This window comes from Stegostoma tigrinum, chromosome 11, assembly GCF_030684315.1.
Source record: "Stegostoma tigrinum isolate sSteTig4 chromosome 11, sSteTig4.hap1, whole genome shotgun sequence".
Lineage (NCBI taxonomy): Eukaryota > Metazoa > Chordata > Chondrichthyes > Orectolobiformes > Stegostomatidae > Stegostoma > Stegostoma tigrinum.
In genome coordinates, this window is record NC_081364.1 from 77,299,053 (window position 1) to 77,305,111 (window position 6,059).

Below are 6,059 nucleotides of genomic sequence, written 5' to 3' on the forward strand. Positions count from 1 at the left end.
AATATCATTGCAAGTGCGACTTCACCACACGGCTTGCAATCGTTCAGAAAGGTCAAACATCAAATTCTCCAGATGTAACTGAGGATTGGCAATAGTTACTGATACCTTTGGAGAGTGAGCCAAAGTTCATGTGTCAGGATATGGTGAATGAATGAACTGGTGCAGAACTTGTTGGGTAATATAAGCTCAGAAACAGAACAGCGACGGCTTCGTTCCGACTCGAGAGGGTCTAACTTTACTTTTTAATTGAAAAATGTTCGGGTTCATTTATAGTTCTTCACAGAGAATGAATTGTTGATCTTCTTCAGCTGCATGTGTCCAATAAATTTCTTCAGATGTGAGGCCAAAGAAATTCAAAACTATTCCCCATCCTCCCACAGACTTTGTCTCACTGTTAAGGTGCCTATTCATGGACCTAGGGGAATTTGGTACAGGATTATTTGAAGATTACATCACATTTAGACAGTGGTTAAACATGCTTTTGGCACACCAGCCTTCATTGCTCAATTGTTTCAGTTTAGGATTTGGGAAGTCATATTGAGGTTGCACAGGATGTTGATGAGACCTCTTCTGGAATACAGTGTGTGGATTCTGTCGCACGATTACAGGAGGCACATTATGAAGCTGGCGAGTATTAAGAAGAGGTTTACCAGGATGTTGCCTGATATGGAAGGTTGGATTTATAAAGAAAGGTCAGATAGACTTTGACTTTTCTTGCTGGTGCTTAAGAGTTTGAGAGGTGGGCTGTTGGAAGTTCATAAAATAATGAGACATGTAGATAGTATGAATTGTGGTCGTCATTTCCCAAGGATGGGAGATTTCAAGACTAGGGGATGTTTTTAAGTTGCGAGGATAAATAATAAAAAAAAAGTGAGGCAGAACTTTGCAATGACTGTGAATAAAACAATGGCAAGTTCCAGCAGAGAAACAGGTGGCAAAGAAACAGGTGACAGTGAAGCAGGCACGTGAGGGCTAATGTGTTTCGTTTGCCAGTGACATTCACCGCTTCACAAAGTGGGGAACATTGAAGTGCAGCAGTGACGGTGATTATTTTGCAGGATATTCACCTTGCAAATGGTTTTTCCGCCAGTATCCCCGATTACATCACAATCGACAGGATGAAAGCTGCAGCAAGATGTGTGGAGCCAGTGGTGTAATTGATACGGCATCTGAATTTGGATTGGAAGTTTGGAATATTGTATTCTGTCTCGCTCGAGTGAAGTTGACAGCTTTTCTACCCTTGCAAATTGACAGACGCTTTCGAAAAGGATTGTCTGCCCAGCGCTGTTTTTGTCAGGTTCCCAGCAGCTGAAGTGATTGGATCGCTGGGTTTTGGAAATTGAAAATTGAAACTGAAAGGTAAATGAGTAACATGAGTGTGGGGCTACTTCAGCTCACTGTCTACTTCATATCCCACCTCATGGCAACAGTAACCATTGTCAGGAGAAATCGCTTGTGTGCCACCTAAAGCTGCCTTTTGTCGGGAAACCTTGTGTACAGTGCGAGAAGCGGGTAGAACAGTGTGTGTATAATATCACAAATACGGTAAAGTTAGTTGTAAACTTGCTCACCCAGTTGGCTTGTTTTCATTCAGACTTTTCGTCACCATGCGAGGTAACGCCAAGAGTGAGGCTTCCAAAGAAGCGATGTTGTTCTCCTCCACTTGGAATTTATACTGCCCGGTCTGTTCCCGCAACTTCTGTCATTTCGCATTCTGTTCTGTATGGGCTGCATGTGGGGTCCAATTCTATATGTTTGCCGACTGCATTATGGATTGAGAACCATGCCTCTAGGAATTCCCATGTGTGTCTATATTTGGATTGCACTACGACAGTTATGCTGTCCCAGTTGAACTGATGGCCTTCATTATCCGGGTGTACTGATATTAGGGAAAGTTTGTCATGTCATTTTGCTGCCAGCTGACGTTCATGTGCACTGATGGCTCGTTTCCTTCCTGTCTGACTGATACAATGTTTGTGGCAATCGTTGCACGGTATTTTGTAAACAATGTCAGTTCTGCATGTCATGGGTATGGCGTCTTTAATCCTTGAGAATGTTTGTCATCGCGTGGCTTTGGACTTGTGTGCTACCGTAATTCCTAGTGGTCATAGGAGTTGTCAGTTCTGATGTGTTCTTGATGTGTGGCAGTGTGTCCAGTGTGTTCGGGCATAATGTGTCCTCTTCGTGTTGGTGTTTAGTCAGTACCTGCGGATGAAATTGCAGGGATAGCCATTCAAAGCGAAGATTTTGTATTGGTGTTCTCCCTCTTTCTGCAAAGTTCTGGGTCATTGCAATGAGTGGTGGCCCGTTTAAATCGTGTCCCGACACAGCTTAGTTTGTGCGCCACTGACCTGAGTTAGTTGCCAAATTAAAAGTATCTGAGCCCCTCGAGGCACTGACCCGAGTTGTGATGTGCAAAGGACAACACACAAAGGAGCTCCAATGTGATCTGTATGCCAGAGTAAACAGTGAAGACTGGTCTCCAGCACCCACATTGAGCCTGGCTCCACTTGGCCTCCAGTCACCTCTCACAAACTACCATTGCCCTTCACTTTTCCTGATCTCCCCTCTATTCTTGTTTTAAACTGATTGCACATCAGGCAGTTTCAGCTGGCATTGCTGATGTGGAACTGTAACATGGAGTGAATCGATTTTGACTGATCAATGGCATAATTCTTCTTCTCAAGATCAGTCAATATTTTGTATTTATTACCTTAAATGATAACCATGAACAGGCTATGACAGTGAAGACACTGTATCGTAATCACTGGACTAGCAGGAAAAATCTGTTTATGGCACTCCGGACCCTGTCTGAGTCGGCCTTGCATTCTCCAAACCATCTGCACATGATGCCCCTCTGCTCTGTTTTGGTTTTGTGATGTGTTGATATATAATAGTCTCCAGTTATCTATTACTTTGTCTTTTCCAATTCATGAGACCCTCTTTCCCTGTCTCTGTGCCTGGCTCCACAGCTCAGTGGTCAGAGCACTGGTCTCATAAACCAGTGGTTGTGAGTTCGAGCCTTATTGGGGCCTGTGGTAGTGTTTGTACACCCCCTGCTTCAAAGGTCAAAAAGAGCCCTTTAAAAATTATCTGAAATTATAACAGTATCATTTCCTTCGCAGGCCAGAAATGTGTCTGAATTTCCACATTGCTGTTTGTCCTTCCACTAGAGGAGCAGCATTTGGAATGGCAGGAAGCAGCTGACATCAGTGATGTTTGGCTGGAAGTACAAGGTGAAGCAGGAAAAATGCAGGTGAGCAATGGGGGAGGAGCACAAAGCCAGGGCATCCGTCAAATACTTCCATTTGTTGCTGTAAATAGGTTCTAGTTTTGAAGTCTGAAATGGGACAATAGAGCCAAGTGAGTGAAGTTCTGCTTTCTGCGGGTTGCTCTCTCCGAAAGCCTCTGGCACTCTCGGTGGAAGGTCTCCTTGTTAGTTTCCTTCTGTGGGTGAAAATGAGGTTCACTTCCCCGAGGGGGCATGAACACAGTCTTCCCACCTCAAACTTCAGCTTCGCTTGTTGGTTCCTCAAAGTGTTGACCCAGAAACCTGCATAGCACACACTTCATTGTGGAGACAGTGGCCTGAGGTTGTTATCACTGGACAGTTAATCCAGAGACCCAGATAGTATTTTGGGGACTTGTGTTTGAATCCCGTTGCAGCAGATGGCGGAATTTGAATTCAATACAAACCTGGAATTAAGCGTCTAATGGTGAGCATGAATCCGTTATCCTTTAAGGGAAGTAAACTGCCATCCTTGCTTACATGTAACTCCAGCCCCACAGCAATGTGGTCGACTCTTAACTGCTCTCTGGTCATTTAGGAATGGGTAATAAATGTTAGCCTAGCCAGTGATGCCCTCATCCCGTGAATGAGCTTAAAAAGTATGTCAGAAATTCCTCCTGTATGGAATGATAACTGATTTGCTTTGCCCAATCTTTATGCCAACTGAAGTCACCTGACTCTTGAAGTCAATGACCATTCATCATAATTAGAGCTCTCCCTTTCTGCTGGTGTCTTCAATTTCCTGTTTCGTGCCTTCTGCTAAAATTACCACTGGAGATGACTGGGGTGTATATACATCGAACACTGTCAATTTCTGTCCCTTGATGTTTCTGAACTGTACCCAGACTCCATTTCACCAGAACTAATATCCATTGTCATTACAATATTAATTTTATTCTGTAACCGGCAATACTGACCCACCTCCTCCTCTTTGTCCGTCCTTCCAAGAAACTGAATGCCCCTGGAGCCATGCTTCAGACATCGTAGATATTTTGTTTAATGAAATGTGAGGCTGGATGAACACAGCGGGCCCAGCAGCATCTCAGGATCTGCTGGGCCTGCTGTGTTCATCCAGCCTCACATTTCATTATCTTGGATTCTCCAGCATCTGCAGTTCCCATTATCACGTCGTAGATATTTTGGTTTCTGATTTAGCAAAACATCCTGTATTTTGGAAAATTCTGAGTGAAGTAGAAATTAGCAGTTGTAAAACTGCTATTTAAGAAAGAAGGAGGAGCAAACATAAGGAATAAAGCCAGTTAACATGAGTTTTAATCAGTTGGGCAAGTGTTTCATAATGTCCCTTCATTAAGTATGTTTCAGCAATGCACTTAAAACAAAAATCGTATCATCTGATTAAATCAACGTGGTCAATCCAGAAGAAGACATTCCATGATGGAGACAGGACAGTTGCAGGTATGTCCAAGGTCACCCTGGGACCAGGCATGTTTGACAATTTTCTTCCTTTCTCAGAGTCAAACAAGTGAGGCCGGAAAGAGGAAACCAACAGCTTCATAACACCTGGATTCCCAAGAGGCATTTTGTAAGGTGTCACACTGATGGCTAATAGATAAGAGAAGGGCTCTGGAACTGAAGATAATGTATGAGCATGAATAGAGAGTTGGTGAACATGCAGGACATAACACTAAGTGTTGTTGTGACTGTGATGAGAGGAGTGCAAAGGATTCAAAGGTGAATATAAAGGTTAAATTAACCTCAGGGATGTTTTTAAGGGACTTTCAGGACAGATGAGACCATCCATCCTCTTGACAGCTGACCAGCGAGTCTGGCCACCAAATAAATTAATACATGTATTGGTCACATGTGGGCAGGCCTCCTGGTGCCTTCACCCCCATGGGCAATATACCAGGAAGGCTAAGGGAAGATGGTGGAGATAGGGAATTGCATCCATGACATGATGCCCACGTTTACAAACAACCCCTCCCCACATGACAACCGCGTACACGGAGATGAAGTGGAAAACAGCAGGTAACTGCTCGAACAGGTTTTGTGTTCTTTCTCAGGAAGGTTTTCTTTTAAAAAAGAATAAGCCCAGTGACGTCACAATGGTTTGTCTGTGATGTCATAAACACAAACAAGAATAAACAGTAACTGCTGTGTGTCCTCACTTCATGTTGAGACAACGTGAGGTGAACATTGCAGACTTGTAGCTCTGCAGTTTCAAGTGCACATCGCCTATTTCTTTTCTCACCCTCATCAGTGTAATTAGAACTAACACTAATTGATGCGGAGGGAAATAAGCAATACCTTTGGGGTATCACTCTTGGTTGTGAGAAGAGTTTTGAGGTAACTAGAAATCAATTTATACTGGACACTATTTGTAAAGAAATTAGATTTTAGTACAAATTTCAAAGACAGGAAACCTGGAAAAATGGTGTGAATATGACAATAGACAATGGGTGCTTGAGTAGGCCATTTGGTCCTTCGAGCCAGCACCATCATTCCTTCTGATCATAGCTGATCATTCACAATCAGTATCCTGTTCCTGCCTTATCCCCATAATCCCTTGATTCCACGATCTTTAAGAGCTCTGTCTATCTCTTTCTGGAAAGTATCCAGAGAGTTGGCCTTAACTGCCTTCTGGAGCAGAGCATTCCATATATCCACCACTCTGGGTGAAGAAGTTTTTCCTCAACTCTGTTCTAAATGGCCTCCCCCTTATTTTTAAACTGTGTCGTCTGGTTCTGGACTCACCCATCAGCGGAAACATGCTTCCTGTCTCCAGAGTGTCCAATCCGTTGATAATCTT